Genomic DNA, 18337 nt, shown 5'->3' on the forward strand with positions numbered 1-18337 from the left:
AGTTTATGATTGTCTAGCTTTTCTTTAAATGTTAATGCTTTTTGCTCTTTAGGTGCTGGGTATAGCATAAGCTCGGTACATTTGTATCCAAAAACCTTAGTATTGATTGTATTCCGTTCCTAGCCTAGATTTGTATTATCTATATGTAGCTTAATACCTGTAGTCCTTCTGCCCCTCTCATTGTTGCTAGCATTCAAGATTGATATTTGCGATTTTCTTGCGGATTCTGTTAATTTTATGTTTGGTGAGTTTTGTTTTTGATTTATCTCAAAGTCCTAGATGATTCTTGTTGTCTTGCTGATGTAGGGCTGCAGATTTTGATCACTTTTTATCGTGTCATTTATTTTCACCATCATTCATCTGCTCACTATCTGCATATAATTACCTTCTTCCATCTGGTCCATTGCCTTACTTCTTCTTTATATTTGTTACCCACCAGTGTTAAAGCTTCATAATGATATTCTTGAGACTGTCCAGTTGTTATACACTTTGGTCTTACAGTAAGTCCTTGAGATATCTGAGTATCAGGCAACATCATTAGTACACAGAAAAGGTTACTGTGGCCAGAGCTGAGATTGTTGTTACCAGGTATTCAGTTCGCAATGACAGGCCGCTTAAACTAAGAAGTAGCAGCAGATCATCAATAAATATTTGAATATCTGAATGAAATCTGAGTTAAATAAAAGGACTAAAAATATATTTTTATTTTTTACCAATACTTTATTAAAATTTGAAACTGCGTATATCACTTAGACTAAAAGTCGTAGCTAATTGCACCACCTCATGTTAAGAATATGTTTTCCATACCCTATATAAGCACATTTCAGCATGCTGTATAACACAAACATTCATTTCTACTGCAACAGTGTTCTGTTTCCTTTCCTGTAGCTGCTGTAAAATTGCATAAATGACTGTTTTATCATGTTCTATGATTGCTCTCTGTGCGAAATACTGTATATAATGCAATGTAAAATGTTATTTTGTCATTTATTATGGCTGAGTTTGAAATATATATTGGAATATCAGCTTTATTCATGGTGCTAGATTAAAATAATAGCTATAAATCCAATATTGTGTTTTATTGTAATTGTAACAATTTATCACGAAACAAAACAAAATGCAGCAGAATTCCTCTTCTTATATTTTCAGGTAAAAAAATAGAATGCTATCACAACTACACAGTATATAATGTTTATAGATTTGTAAATGTCACATCTATGTGAATGTCTATAGATATGTGACACAACATAAACTAAATACTCCATGAGATAATAAGTTAAATGCTATGATCTAAGAAGGTAGGATACATAACAATTACTAAAATTTCAGACTACTTGTCAAGATATGACACGTGTCAAACTTTAAATAATTATCAGATAGAGCACTCATAGGGAGAAGCCATATTCTGGCCACTTTTATAACACATGTAAAACACTATTTGAATATGACCATGTCATTTTGTGCTAACATGAATCACACTGCATCACTCCAACTGGACCAAAATTCAAATCATACCAAATGAATGTTAACTAGGTTGCAATTATTACATAATGTCAATCAAAAATGACTTGAAAATGTGGCAACTAATGCTTGGAACAGTTGCCATTTTCAGTCTCCATATTATTCAGTCATGGCTCACATGTATCTCATGTATCTCAACTTTCAATTTTTTTATTTATTTTTTTTCTTAAATTTTTGCACACATGCCTCATCATCCAAGAGTCAGAAGATGGGTAGTAGTGCAAACACCAGTTGCAACACCAGCCATGCAGCTAGTAGTAATAGTAGTAGCAGCAGGCCACAGTTCTCCCTCTCTTTCGATATGCTCCATTATTATTGAGGACGAAGAGGATGACATTATGGACTAAGGCCTCTTTCACACTTGCGTTGTTGGGATCCGGCATGCACTTCCGTTGCCGGAGGTGCCTGCCGGATCCGGAAAAACGCAAGTGTACTGAAAGCATTTGAAGACGGAACCGTCTTCCAAATGCTTTCAGTGTTACTATGGCACCCAGGACGCTATTAAGGTCCTGGTTGCCATAGTAGGAGCGGGGAGCGGGGGAGCGGTATACTTACAGTCCGTGCGGCTCCCGGGGCGCTCCAGAATGACGTCAGAGCGCCCCATGCGCATGGATGACGTGATCACATGGATCACGTGATCCATGCGCTTGGGGCGCCCTGACGTCACTCTGGAGCGCCCAGGGAGCCGCACGGACGGTAAGTACACTGCTCCCCCGCTCCCCACTACACTTACCATGGCTGTCAGGACTTTAGCGTCCCGGCAGCCATGGTAACCACTCTGAAAAAGCTAAATGTCGGCTCCGGCAATGCGCCGAAACGACGTTTAGCTTAAGGCCGGATCCGGATCAATGTCTTCCAATGGGCATTAATTCCGGATCCGGCCTTGCGGCAAGTGTTCCGGATTTTTGGCCGGAGCAAAAAGCGCAGCATGCTGCGGTATTTTCTCCGGCCAACAAACGTTCCGTACCGGAACTGAAGACATCCTGATGCATCCTGAACGGATTACTCTCCATTCAGAATGCATTAGGATAATCCTGATCAGGATTCTTCCGGCATAGAGCCCCGACGACGGAACTCTATGCCGGAAGACAAGAACGCAGGTGTGAAAGAGCCCTAAACGGCAAACTCCTCTCAGTCACTGCAGGATGATGTGGCTATGAGCTCTGAGTCTGAAACTGTGCCTTGACACCAGGGGTCACAGCATTCCTACTTCTCCTCCTCCTTGCAACCCGAGAAAAGCCTTTCACTTACATCATCTGTCGTCATTGCCCACTCCTAGTAGCGCTCCTTCTTTTTCCTTAGGGGCAACAAAACTCCACCACACACTATGGAAGATACTCAAGAGTCTACCTGCATGCCTGTATGATTTGTGTGAGAACAATTCGCATTTGGACTGCCATGAGAAAGAGATTCAGTGGAATGCAAGGGACCCATGCATAGCTGTGTTGGGGGTAGTAGTAGTAGTGGCACTTGTAGCCATAGTGACACTTTGAGAAAATGCAGAGCAGGGAAACGGAAGGGGTCAAGGAGCCTACATTGACATATCATAGTCTAATAAAAGTGGCTTGGAGGGTGACAATGACAATGATTGTGTGTTGGACAGGACCTGGAAGATCAGGGTGCTGAGGAGGATGTGACATCAGAGGACAAGAGCAAACACAATGTACGGTCTGTCCAAAGTCTGCTTCTATTATGGTTATCTTGGGGACTGGTGATACTGCTGATACTGTAGCCGCAGGCTTAAAATATGTCAGACCTAAGGCAAGCTCGGCTGCTGCTAGCACTGTGAAAGTATCTCACACCTGGCAGAAAGATCTGTAGGATCAAAATAAGGTGTAGGCATTCACAGCAAACACAAACATAGGCATTACATCCCAATTGTAACACATGAACCGGCATCACCGGAGTCAGTGGGAAAATAGAACTGTCTGCCGGCAATGGGAACACGAGTATCCCCCTTCACTCTAAGGTTGGTCAAATGAAGCGTAGCGTACCGTGGCAGAATTTTTATCTATAGAATCGTTTAATGAATTGTCTTTCGGATATGATAAGTTTTAAATTAAACAATAACTGTCTGGTTCATTTTTGGGAAATTCTGAAATTATCAAAAGGAGGCGATGAAAATGGTCCTGCTACTCTATGCTCATCTATTTCTTTATTTATTTTTTCCAAGACTAATTTCTTATTTAAATTAACGGATTTTAAATTATTAACAAAAGAACAACCAGAACCTTGAAATGCCGGAACATAAAAACCTTCAGAGAATCCTTCAATTAGTACTTGAGCTGTCTCCTTGTCTGGATACATTTCTAAACATTGTATTAACCTTGGTAGTCTCAATGGCATCACTGCCGCTAATGGGTTCTTTGTTTCTACCCAATCTTTTAAATCACTTTGTGGCTGGATGATTCCCAGCGCAGAAGGTGCATTCATGTCTGTATTTTCAGTTTGCCTACCATTTGCAATTTGTTTTGTTGCATGCGAAGCATACTCCTTTTCTGGGTGATTGCTGACGAAAATTATGTGATCTTTGGGGCAACATGAGATTTATCCAAAGACCTACATCTTTATATCCCCAATTTAAGTCAGGGTAAACAGCAAGCTTTTGTCAGAAGGATTTATTGTAATTGCACCATGCTGAACCACCAAAATTTCTATAAGCTTCTATAATGGCGTCCAGATGGTGAAATAAACTGCTGCAGTGTAACAAGTGTTTTTCACCCAGAACTGCAGCGTAGATGCAGAATGCTTGTATCCAATTCAATATTGATTTTTGTGGACTTTTCCTCCTCTCCTCATCCTCCTTTTTGTCATATTTCAAGGTTTCTTTATGCAGCACGCCAGACCTGCAGGGTATAGCGAAGTGAGGTCACGGTTATGGACAATCGAGGGTTGCTCACTGTATTGGAGAACCCTGGGCAGGCATGCGGCAGTGAAGGAGAGGTAGACACAGTTCCTCTGGGGCACACTCGGTATGTAGGGACCAGGCCTGATGGTGGATGAGGTGCCCTGGATGTTACAGGTATTTTGAGTGCCTGGGGCAAGGTCCCTTTTGGATTCGTGACGCCAGTGCCTGTAACGGTGGCACACCGATTTATAGTTGGAATTAGTGAGGTACACAGGTGGTATAGTGAACCAAACGTTGCTTTACTTAAACAGTCCAACTTTGTACATACAGATGGTAATGCAGTTCTTTAGATCAAGTAATTCACAAGCAGGCTTATTTCACAAGATGGCAGGTATTGATTATGCAAGATACTCAGAGGGTAAATCCACAACACACTCAGAATCAGGTTGTACCTTTCCTCAGAAATAGTGTACACTGTCCTTTTAGAACTCCTGTCTGGTTTCAATCCCAAGGCCCGGATGCCTAAATGGTGGCTTACATCCTTGGTAAAATATATCTTCCTCCTGTATAAATCCTTGCTTTTCTTTATAGTTCCTCTGCCTATTAATGTTACTTATCTTAGCTGGAAATATCCTTACTTGTCTGGTGAAGGACTGTGGATTTCTCCCAGGAGGTTCTGTCCTGCTACTGGGGTGTCTTCAGAGCTAACTGAGGCTCTCTTGGACTACAGGCAGGCTAGGGCTCTTCACTAGCCTCCTGGTCATAGCTAGCAGCCAGGGCTATCAAGCTGCATGTCAGGAGGAGGCCCTCAGCATATCTCTGGCTGGTGCCTGCTTACTTCTGTCTCTGCAGACTCCTGACTCTGAACTCCCTCTCCCTGTCTGGGCCTGAACCTTTATACTAGGGGCTCCCTATCTCCCTCTAGTGTCTGGGATGTCTAACTACACCCAACTAGGCCTGCTTACACATTACACAGGGGAACATTGCATATAAAAACACATTAGAAAATACATTAAATGCATAATAAAATATAACATTTCTGTTCCTTGTGAGTAGAAGTAACACGCACACCAATTGACCCTTGTGTAGTGCCCACACCTATCTAGTGGGACACTACATTTGGATGAGGGTAGGAGGGAAAAAAAGTCCACATGTTCTTTATTCCATATTTTTTCTTTTACTTGATTAGTTTAATGGAATCCTAAGGGGGATATCTGACAGGGCATTGTTTCCTTTTAAGGATATTTCTTTAATATCACTGCCCACTTTTAATGACGGTAAAATATTTGGCAATCAGATTCAGAAGATCTGCCCGGAGAAGACCAAGCAAACTCTTGATTATGACCAGAATCCTTCCGAGAGATGAAAGCCAAAAATTCCCTGAATAACTGTATTCTGTCTTGAGGAAACTGTTCCTCTGGACTGTTACTGTAAATGATAAGGGGTTCAGAGCACTGTAAAAGACAGTCACTGTTCATTTCAGTATATTGTTGCTCACCCTCCTGTGAATTGACCGTTGGTTTTTCTTTTCCAGGTGCGACTTGTCTCTTGGCCGTTGATTCAGGAGATCGTTGGTGAGTATGGCGCAGTTGTTGCTGATATCTGCTCGCGCCATGTGTTGCAGCAGTAATTTTGTGTTTGCGCTTAATGTTGACTGCGATGGGGAGAATGTCCTCTTCTCTTTGCGGGCTCTCTTTTTGGGCGAAGGAGGTGGAGCTTCGCCCACCGCTGGTAAAGCGATTATATCGGCCATCCTGTCCAGCTCTGCGCTCTCAGCACAGTGAGGAGCGCAGACTAGATTATCTGTAGTTGAAGATCAGATCTGTTGCGGTCACGTTGAAGGCAAGCACGCAGCCACTCTTCTCCTCCTTGTGTTGAGACTTCTCTGATAAGTTGTTTAAGTAACTCTTCCATGACTGTGAAGATGGTTGTAGGTCCGGATTCTTTACTGCGCTTTGCTTGAATGCACAGCAAGTAACCACTTCTTTTCTTTTAACAGGCATCTCATGCCAACAGTTGTTCGACTCTCCAATCAAATCCTTTTTAACCTCCCGAGGATCGTAGACTGCACCAACTTGCATCTATAACCCAGGTAAGTAATCCGATACACAAGTAATTGCACATGCAAGCTGAGGGTTCATGACACCATGTCCCCCCTTTTTGCATTCGCAATAAGGTTTGCTCAGAGAGCAACAGTGGCACGATGGGGCTGACGTTATTAGTAAAGTAAAATCTATTCATTTTCCTCAGCTGGATGTGTGTGGAAATCCTCACGGATCCATGCCTAGTTCATTTTCCATTTTCAAGTGTAATATGTTTTTCACTTGTGGAGCAAAACACTGTCAATGTGACAACGCCACTGTCTGCACAGAAAACCCTCTTTGACATAACACTAGAGGCCCAATAAGACAGTACTGCACCTGTTCCAATCTGCCTGTTCAGAAGTCCATGGGGTAAAAGAATACAGTACAGGCCAGAGTCCAGGTAGGACTGAACCTTTTTTGTTCCGTACATATCCGTCTGCTGATTTGCATCAGCCTGGTGTGGCACCTGAAAAAAACCTTTGCATGAACTATCAGCAACAACATCCACTTCCCTGTCCCAGCGCAGCGTCCAAATGTCCATAAGACAGTCATTTGAACGCAAGCACAAATATCCACCCACCCACAGGCCATAGCACTAAATGCGCAACTTTCAAAATTACTGGCCCTTGAAATTTTACCATTTAGGCTTGAGGACACTGAGGCCTTCCGCAGCCTGATGTCATCAGCCGTCCCTCAGTACGCAGTCTCCAGCTGCCACTATTTTTCACGGTGTGCCGTGCCCGCCTTACACCAGCATGTGTCCCAGAACATCACCCGTGCCTCGACCAACGCAGTTACTGGGAAGGTCCACTTAACCACGGACACATGGACAAGTGCTGGTGGCCAGGGAAGCTACATTTACCTGACGGCATACTGGGTGAATGTTGTGGAGGACAGGAGTGAGTCGTACCATGGGATGGCACAGGTGCTACCCACGCCGAGGATTGCGGGCGTCCATCAGGTTCTCCGCCATCAGCTATGTTACTGGCTCCAACCCGCACTTCTCCTCCTCCTCCTCCACTGCCTCCTCCTCCACTTTCACCTCCAGCAGCAGTCAGCCATCAGTCGCTAGCTGGAAGCAGAGTAGCACTGCTGTGGGTAAGTATCAACAGGCAGTGCTGAAGTTGATCTGCTTAGAGGACAAACAGCACACAGCGGCAGAGCTGTGGCAGGGTATAAGGGACCAGACTGAGCTGTGGCTCTCGCCACTCAACCTACCGCATGGTTGTGCCTGACAATGGCCGTAACTTGGTGGCGGCTTTGGAGCTCGGCAACCTGGCACAAATCCCATGCCTAGCCCACGTCTTAAACTTAGTGGTTCAGCGGTTTATCAAAACCTACACTAATTTGCCAGAGCTACTAGTGAAGGCGGCCGCGTGTGTTCCCATTTCCGCAAGTCGTCCACAGCTTCAGCCGGTCTGTCAATGCTGCAGTAGCGCTTGTGGCTTCCAGCTCACCGACTGTTGTGCGACGTGAGCACGCGCTGGAACTGTACGTTTCACATGTTGGTCAGGCTTTGTGAGCAGCAGAGTGCAGTTGTGGAATACCAGCTGCACCATGGTCGAGTCAACTGCCACTATTCACAAGCGAGGAGTGGGCATTGATGTCAGACCTCTGTGAGGTTTTAAAAAACTTTGATGAATCCACACAGCTGGTTAGTGGCGATAACACTATTATCAGTATATCCATCAAACTGATGTGTCTACTCAAACGATTGCTGCTCACAATTAAGGACGATGCTCTGAATGTGGCAGACGAGGGTGATAGCCAGACCGCCCACACTTTGTCTTCTCAGCGAAAATTGGACCATGAAGAGGAGGAGGAGGAGGAGCTGGAGACAGTTGCCTCTGCTACAGAGGGTAGTACCCATGGAACGTTAATTCCATCTTGTTCAGCCTGGATGGGCAGAAGAGGAGGAGGATGAAGAGATGGAGAGTAATCCTGATGTTGACATTGACGTCTTGCCTTTTGGTACTCTGGCACACATGGGTGACTTCATGTTAGGCTGCTTTCCTGCGACCCTCGCGTTATATGCATTTTAGATAACACAGATTACTGGGTGTTCACCCTTCTCTACCCCCGCTACAAAGAGAACTTCTCATCTCTAATTCCTGTGGTGGAGAGGACGAGTAAAATGGTGCAATACCAGAAGGTACTTGTTGAAAGATTGCTCCAAAATTTTCCATCTGACAACGCGGCCGGCAGAGTCCTTACTTCCTTAGGCAACCGAGGAAGGAAGACAAGGGGAACACACAGCAGTTCCAACAAAGGCAGGGCAACATTCTCCAAGGCATGGGAGACTTTCATGACACCCCGTCAGCAACCTTACCCTGAAGCGTGGCCTAGTGGTACATGGAGTGAAAAGTTTTGGAAGATGGCAAAGGAATACATGGCAGACTCTGTCAGCGTCCTAAATGATCCCTCAGTGCCTTACAACTACTGGGTGTCCAAGCTGGACACATGGCACGAACTTGCGCTCTACGCCTTGGAGGTGCTGGCCCGCCCTGCCGCCAGCGTTTTGGCTGAGCATGTATTTAGCTCTGCTGGTGGCATTATAACAGATAAGCGTACCTGCTTGTCCACTGGCAATGCTGACAGGTTGACTCAGATAAAAATGAACAAGGTCTGGATTGCCCCTGACTTCTCAACTCCACCAGAGGAGAGCTGAGCTGATGATGAACATAATGGCAATTTCAATCTATCATTTATAATGTACTCAATCTACTGTAGTGTATTCCCATGCACCTTTTCCACCACAAAAAAACTGTATATGGTTGAATCTTGTTTTCTCCTCCTCCTCCTTCTCCTCATCCAGGTTGTATATATTCCCTCCACTGTAATTTTTTTAATAGGGTCAGCTCAACTGCAGGCCGTCAACTAAAATTTTTGTATGGGGTCAGCTGAACAGCATGCACTCGCATATAATGTTTTCAAGCGTCAGCTGTACAGCATGCACTCGCATATAATGTTTTAGAGCGTCAGCTCGCCTGAAGGAACTTGCATAAAATGTTTTAGAGCGTCAGCCGAACAACATGCACTTGAAAATAATGTTTTAGAGCATCAGCTCACCAGCAGGCCCTCGCCCCTGATGTTTTAGAGGGTCAGCTCAGCAGAAGGCCCTCGCATATAATGTTTTGCAGGGTCAGCTCAACAGCAGGCCCTTGCATATAATGTTTTACAGGGTCAGCTCAACTGAAGGCCCTCACCCCTAATGTTTTAGAGCGTCAGCTCACCTGCAGGCCCTCGCCCCTAATGTTTTAGAGGGTCAGCTCAACTGCAGGCCCTCGTATATAATGTTTTACAGGGTCAGCTCAACTAAAGGCCCTTGCATATAATGTTTTAGAGTGTCAGCTCACCAGCAGGCCCTCGCATATAATGTTTTAGAGCGTCAGCTTACCAGCAGGCCCTCACCCCTAATGTTTTAGAGGGTCAGCTCAACTGCAGGCCCTCGCATATAATGTTTTACAGGGTCAGCACAACTGCAGGCCCTCACCTACAATCTTTTACAGGGTCAGGTCACCTACAGGCTCTCACCTAAAATCTTTTACAGGGTTAGCTCAACTGCAGGCTCTCGCATATAATGCTTTACAGGGTCAGCTCACCTGCAGGCCCTCACCTACAATCTTTTACAGGGTCAGCTCACCTTCTGATGATGACAGCGAAGTTTTGCCTGTTGGTTCTCTGGCACACATAGCTGACTTTATGTTAGGCTGCCTTTCCCACGACCCACGCGTTATACGCATTTTAGACAACATGGATTACTGGTTGTTCATCCTTCTCAACACCCGCTACAAAGATAACTTCTCATCTCTCATTCCTCTGGTGGAGAGGGCAAGCAAAATGGTGCTATACCAGAAGGTCCTTGTTGAAAAATTACTCCAAAGTTGATAGGGCAGATATCCAAATGTATCGTCGCCGTCATGGGGACGTCCGATCGCCTAGAAGTTATCTAGAGTCAACAAAGCGGCATCAGGCCCTCACCTACAAGTCCAGTCTCAGCAGCCAAGAGTCTGGTCAACACAATCCTCACCATGATGGCACACTGGGTGAACGTTGTGGAGGCCGGGAGCAAATTGGCTGCAACTTGCCCTCCAATAGATCAGTAGTTAACGGAAAGTGTACTCATTCCAATAACAGGGCTGCTTAGGAGTGCTGTATTGTTATTTATCGTCACTACTTCCCCGAGTCAGGAGTGGGTAATTGCTGTGCGTCTGCTGCTTTCCTTGGATTAGTCTTCTTTAAGAACTTGACCCACCCTCTCTGGGTGGTTAACAATTAGGAAAAAAAAGGGGCAAGGCAACAACAGTCAATCAGATTTTAGCCATTGACCTTCCTTGGATGTGGTATCCCTTTATCAAGCTCCCTCTCCGGCATCGATTCCCCGTTACCCGTGATCACCATGGTAGGCGCATAAAAGAACATCGAAAGTTGATAGGGCAGACATCCAAATGGATCGTCGCTGTCACGGGGACGTGAAATCGCCAAGAGGTTATCTAGAGTCACCAATGCGGCAGCAGGCCCTTGACCCTAAGGTTTTAGATGGTCATATCAGCAGGCCCTTGCTCCAAATGTTTTTGAGGGTCACCAGCAGGCCATCAATCATAATTTTTCAAGGGTGTGTGTGATGCCCTCCTTTATGTGTAACAAAGGGTGTTTTGGAGTGCCGGTAATTTTTGGCAACCCTTTCACTTAGTGCATAGGCTTTATGAGTGTAGAAGTCCCACTACCTGAACAATTGTACCACAATGTGAATGAGGCCCTCCTATATGTGATATACAAACTGTTTTGGAGTGCCTCTTGCTTGTAATTCTTTGCAGCACTTGCACTTTATATACAATTTCCTAATAATTTTTCCTGCAAAATTGAATTTTTGTTGGGATTTTGTGTGTATTTTTGTCAGTCTGTAAAAGTGGCGTACAACTCGGACAACATTGTTCTCAGCAGCGACCTTGGAGTCAAAGATGCATCTAGACATTATCCCCATGCTGCTTCTGATTCATTTCGATGGTGTTTCTGTAACTTTCCCGGCTTTTTCCTTTGGACCAGGCACCCTCCCCTCTGTCTCCCATTGACTTCCATTATACTCGGGTGCACGGCCGAGCACACGAATATAGCAATGTGTTCGGACCGAACACCCGAATACTTTGGTGCTCGATCATCACTAGAATCTATGATGATTTTACTACTTTCCTATGGAGCTCTATTACAGGCAAGGGCTCTATAGGAAATACTATGCAGTGCACACTTTCGGTTTCCGTGCACTAAAATGCCTTAGTGTCTGCTAAAAGAAGCAGGTGGCCATCAGTGGCTATGGGGCCCGTAGCGGGCAGGAGCAGGCGCCATCTTTAAACACCCGCCTAGCGCCGTACATGTACAGCGCTGGTCGTGAATGGGTTAATATATCAGTTTCACTGAAACCGCACGGTATCTGGATGCAATAAAATGTGTGGCATGAAACTGCTACATTAATGTAGCTATTACACTACAATATGTTCACTAAAAAATACAAGTGCCTTGATGCAATACAATGTGTTAACTGAAACTGTTATATTACTGCAGTTACTTCAGCACAACAATTTCACTAATTATCTAATAGTGGTGCTTATCAATCAATTGTGAGGGTTAAACAAAAGAAAAGGGATGATGCTAGGATAGCATTTGTTCATAAATTTCACCCCTTTAATGCATACATTGACAACATTGTAAGAAAACACTGGCATTTATTGGGTAAGGCCTATCCAGAGGTTTCAGAATTTAAAAGTTTACCCCTGATCTGCAATAGGAAGAACCCCAGTTATAGGGACATGCTAACTAAAGCGGACATAGGGGGCACTAAACACCGGCTGCGTCAAAGTGTATTATCGACACCACGTAGAGGTACGTTCCCCTGCCTGCATTGTCTCCAAAGTTCACACATCATAAAGGGCCCTACATTTTATCATCCACATACCGGGAATCCGTTTCAAGTAAAAGGTTTTTTTACATGTGAGTCTTCAAATGTCATTTATCTGATTAAATGCCCCTGTGGTCTGTTGTACATTGGTCAGACAATGCAGGAAGTGAGGGACAGAATTAATAAGCATAAATCGACTATTAGAACCAAAAACTTGCTATTACCCATACCAAGCCACTTTGAGAAGTGCAGACATTCTATTGCCCAGCTGAAATTCCAGGTTATAGAGCAGCTGATCAGACCACGGAGGGGGGGTGACATCAATAAGATGTTGCTACGGAGGGAAGCCTTCTGGATCCACACATTGGACACATTGCACCCCAGAGGCCTCAATAGGGAATATGAGGTCATGTATCTATAATATAACAATTTTGTTATGTATTTACAATATATCTGTTATTTATTTCTCGAACATTATACAAGAGAATGATCTACAAATGTAAGATGAAATATCCATCTAGATGCTTTTTTTCTATGGGCGGTGACTGTAGAGTATATATAGTTTGTTAAGATTGTATTTGGATATACCTGTTGATGAAGGCACATCGCCGAAACGCGTCCTGGTTATAGGACTATTTTCATTTATGGAATAAAAGATACCTGATTTGCATCAAGACACGACTGCTGGGATCCTTTGTTCAACAATTTCACAAAAACTGCATAATAACTTGATACAATATAATGTGTTAACAGAAAATACAGAATTACAGCAGTTATTACAGTACAATACGCTAGCTAAAACTGTACCATATCTTGACACAGTACAATGCATGGAATAAACTGCTATAGTGCAACATGAATTTCTCAATTTCCAGCATCTGTATAAAAACAGTATGAAACACAGAACTCTGTCCTTCCCTCCCTATGCTTCCCCTGATAAAACCCTGATCTACCTAAATAAATATGTCCTTATACTGCCCCTATAGTCTTTCTGCCACATCTAAATTACTGGCTTGTATCTGTAATTGCTTTTTTGGCATACACAGCCAAGACACATCTTTTCAGGTCGCAAGTTGCGTTCAGAATGGATTCTCTTCAGCCCAGAAGTTGAAGGACCTTGCAAAATCCTGCACTTGACTGCCTCACAGGCTGTCTGTCAGCCTCTGAGCCAAGCAGGGTAAGCCATCTTTCTCCTAGGGTCATGTGATCTTCTATCTTCATCCTTCCTATTGTTAACCCCACCAACTTTTACTGTAAAATGGTGTGGGTGCCATTTTGTGTGATTCGTCCAAAGTGAATCGTCAAAACTTGAGATTTGTTTAGCAGCAAAAGTTTTGTGAAATTCATAGAAAATATGATTCATTTAGAACTGATTTGCTGATCTTGAACATAGGTACATAGGGGGTCTCGATGTTGCTGCAGAATCTGCGACTTCTCCCTGCTCACACCAAAACGTTAGCGGGGAAGTGGATGGTCTGGAGGCCCGTCTCATTTATAATTTTCTGTGCCTGGTTTAGGCGTAGAAAATGTCTAAATATAAGACAACTAGGAAGCTGTCTTATATTAAGAATTGGTGGTGGATATGACGAAGCTATGGAGAGTCCGGCACCTCTACATAACTTTGGCGATTCACTGCCAGCTCAGGGGCTTATACAGACCGGCATCTAAAACGCTGGTCTTGGTAAATGTGCCCCATAGTTTTAATTTGAAAACCTCTAATTCAAACTATGTACCTAAAGGACCACCGTTTCATGTTCAGCCTATGGCTCAGCCTATGACTATTTTTTTTATGTCTGAGCAATAGGTTATAGGGGTTCTCCAGGGATATTCTTTTAAAAAATGACCAGAAAATCTTAAAATTATAAAAGAGGCATTAATCACCTTCATCAATCCCCACTGATGTCCTTGTGACTCTGTTCTGGTCCCCACTGTTCTTCCGAATATTCACTTCCTGTTATGGCTCAACATGCCAGAACTGCCAGGAAAAGCCCATTCAGCCAATCATAGGTTGAAGCCAGTCGCCTCTAACACCAGAGATTACCTTGGTGGGACTTTCCTGACACTTCTAGTGTGTCAAGGGGAAAGTAGCAGGGATCAGAGCAGTGGTTGTAGACCAGCCGCATGGGATTTTTGGATGTGAGTAATGTTTATTTTTTTGTTATTTTTAACATTGTCTAGTCTTTTTTTAAGTTTATCTATGGGAATCACCTTACTGTTGTTTCTGAAATCTGCAAAGATGATTATCTGGCTTGTCTTCTTAATTAGTTTCTGTATGTTGCCTGCCACTGGTACTGCATCTGTCTCATTCTTGTTCTGTGCTATGAATTAATAGTCTGTGTTCACATCATCTGTTGCTAACAGTGACTATCCCAGACCCAGAGATTCCTTCAAGGAAATTCATATCTTCATAAAAAGCGTCAGGTTGAAAGTAGATAATCCTTTAGAATCCAATCTAAAGTCTAGCTAACCCTAAACCTATTAGTAGCCCAGTGGGTCCATTATGTTTCTCTTGGTTTCCTTAATACAATATATCACTTCCAAACTGGAACTAATACTGTACTATTGTCATCACTGTACGTTAGTGTTGCCCAATATCATACAATGGAATTGCAGTTAGAGAGATCATGGACTGGGGGAAAAAGTTGCAACATTATAAGGGTCTGCTTTTCTTTAATCAAAAGAAGATATTTTGAGGTAAAACATGTGGAGGTTTGCGATGTTATTTTTTTTTTATGGAGCGGGGTACTTAGAGAAAAATAACAGGCTACACATGAAAGCTAAAAAATTATACAGCATCGGCTGTAAAAATGCATTTATTAGCATAATTGTAATAGTGTTTCAAAAACGACTAGAAATCTATTGAATTAAAGTCAGAGAAGTAGTAGAGTTAACACACATGCTTTCTGAGACGTGTTATCTAAACTAAATGCTTTAAGCAAACACCTTCAATTGCTTTTCAATGGCTTTTGTTTCAAGATAACGCAATAAGTTAAGAGTTTGTGTGTTAACCCTGCTATATCTGTATGTAATCTTCACAAGAAAATGATAGACCAGTAAAATCCATAGTGGTAAAAATGTTTGAGGGCCTTCTATGGGACTACATACATGATTATGTAACTGTCAATAATATAATAAGTGATAGCCAACATGGTTTTACAAAGAAAAGAAGCTGTCAAACTAACCTGATTTGTTTATATGAGGAGGTGAGTAGAAAGCTGGACAGAAGGAAGACTGTCAATGTTGTGTTTTTGGACTTTGCAAAGAGTTTGATACTGTCCCACACGGATGACTAATGGATAAATTGAGGTCTATTGGTTCAGAAAATATAATTTGTAATTGGATTGAAAATTGGCTTTATGATCGTATCTAGAGATGAGCGAATTGAAGCTGACAAAATGGAATTTGTTCCGAATTTCAGGAAAAATTTGATTTGCACCGAATGCGAATTTCCTCGCGCTTCGTGGAAACAAATCTAATTTTTCCTAAAATGGCTGCTGCACATGTGAGGACATGGAGAAAGGAACTCTAGGAAGGCGGGATCACCCATAATGCCATGCATGCAGCCAATCAGCAGCCAGCCAGCCCGGTGATGTGACAGCCCTATAAATAGCGCAGCCATCTTAGATTCTGACATTTACAAGTGTACTTAGTGCAGAGAGAGACGTGTCTGCAGGAGTTAGGAACAGTGATAGAAAAAATGTCAATATGCTAAAAAAAAATATTTACAAGTGCAGGGAAAGATTATTCAAGGTGTAGGGAAAGAATAGGGAGGAATCATTCCACAGCGTTTATGTTGAACAGGGTTCAGTCAGGGAGGTGACAACCTGGGTAATAGGAACAATCCTATTACATCTTACTACACTGACTGGAGATCCAAATTGCCATTATACATCTCGAGAATTAAATCAAACCATTCTTATTAGGATAAAAGTTTTATTTGGTACAGGCACTAACAAGGGTTATTACAAGGAAATATTTCTACATTTTTTTTGCCCTAGTGCGGAGCAGTTATATGTTCTAAAGCATTTTTGGCTTGTTTTAGTGGGAAAAAAGGGCTTATCAGTCTTTGTGTGGTGAAGTGCAAAAATTACAGCCCTTTTTGTCGTTTATTAGTGGCAAAAGTAAAATATATTTGCCGCTCAGCGGTGCAGTTTTCTGTTCTAAAGCCCTTTTTTCCGTGTATTAGTGGAATAAGAAAAAATATATTTACCACTCAGTGGTGCAGTTATCGGTTTTAAAGTACTTTTTTGCGTGTATTAGTGGAAAAAGAAAAAAATATATACAGTCAGGTCCATAAATATTGGGACATTGACACAAATCTTACATTTTTGGCTCTATACACCACCACAATAAATTTGAAACTAACAAGATGTGCTTTAACTGCAGACTGTCAGCTTTAATTTGAGGGTATTTACATCCAAATCAGGTGAACGGTGTAGGAATTACAACAGTTTGCATATGTGCCTCCCACTTGTTAGGGGACTAAAAGTAATGGGACAATTGGCTTCTCAGCTGTTCCATGGCCACGTGTGTGTTATTCCCTCATTATCCAAATTACAATGAGCAGATAAAAGGTCCAGAGTTCATTTCAAGTGTGCTATTGCATTGAATCTGTTGCTGTCAACTCTCAAGATGAGATCCAAAGAGCTGTCACTATCAGTGAAGCAAGTCATCATTAAGCTGAAAAAAGAAAACAAACCCATCAGAGAGATAGCAAAAACATTAGGTGTGGCCAAAACAACTGTTTGGAACATTCTTAAAAAGAAGGAACGCACCGGTGAGCTCAGCAACACCAAAAGATCCGGAAGACCACGGAAAACAACTGTGGTGGATGACCGAAGAATTCTTTCCCTGTTGAAGAAAACACCCTTCACAACAGTTGGCCAGATCAAGAACACTCTCCAGGAGGTAGGTGTATGTGTGTCAAAGTCAACAATCAAGAGAAGACTGTGAATACAAAGGGTTTACCACAAGATGTAAATCATTGGTGAGCCTCAAAAACAGGAAGGCCAGATAAGAGTTTGCCAAACGACATCTAAAAAAGCCTTCACAGTTCTGGAACAACATCCTATGTACAGATGAGACAAAGATCAACTTGTACCAGAGTGATGGAAAGAGAAGAGTATGGAGAAGGAAAGGAACTGCTCATGATCCTAAGCATACCACCTCATCAGTGAAGCATGGTGGTGGTAGTGTCACGGCGTGGGCATGTATGGCTGCCAATGGAACTGGTTCTCTTGTATTTATTGATGATGTGACTGCTGACAAAATCTGCAGGATGAATTCTAAAGTGTTTCGGGCAATATTATCTGCACATATTCAGCCAAATACTTCAGAACTCATTGGACGGCGCTTCTCACTGCAGATGGACAATGACCCAAAGCATAGTGCAAAATCAACCAAAGAGTTTTTTAACCACCTCCGGACCGCCTAACGCAGGATCGCGTTCCGGAGGTGGCAGCCCTGCGCACAGTCACGCATATATGCGTCATCTCGCGAGACGCGAGATTTCCTGTGAACGCGCGCACACAGGCGCGCGCGCTCACAGGAACGGAAGGTAAGAGAGTTGATCTCCAGCCTGCCAGCGGCGATCGTTCGCTGGCAGGCTGGAGATGTGTTTTTTTTAACCCCTAACAGGTATATTAGACGCTGTTTTGATAACAGCGTCTAATATACCTGCTACCTGGTCCTCTGGTGGTCCCCTTTGTTTGGATCGACCACCAGAGGACACAGGTAGCTCAGTAAAGTCCCACCAAGCACCACTACACTACACTACACCCCCCCCCCGTCACTTATTAACCCCTTATTAGCCCCTGATCACCCCATATAGACTCCCTGATCACCCCCCTGTCATTGATTACCCCCCTGTCATTGATCAACCCCCTGTAAAGCTCCATAAGACGTCCGCATGATTTTTACGGATCCACTGATAGATGGATCGGATCCGCAAAACGCATCCGGACGTCTGAATGAAGCCTTACAGGGGCATGA

This window comes from Bufo bufo, chromosome 3 (genome assembly GCF_905171765.1).
Source record: "Bufo bufo chromosome 3, aBufBuf1.1, whole genome shotgun sequence".
Classification (NCBI taxonomy): domain Eukaryota; kingdom Metazoa; phylum Chordata; class Amphibia; order Anura; family Bufonidae; genus Bufo; species Bufo bufo.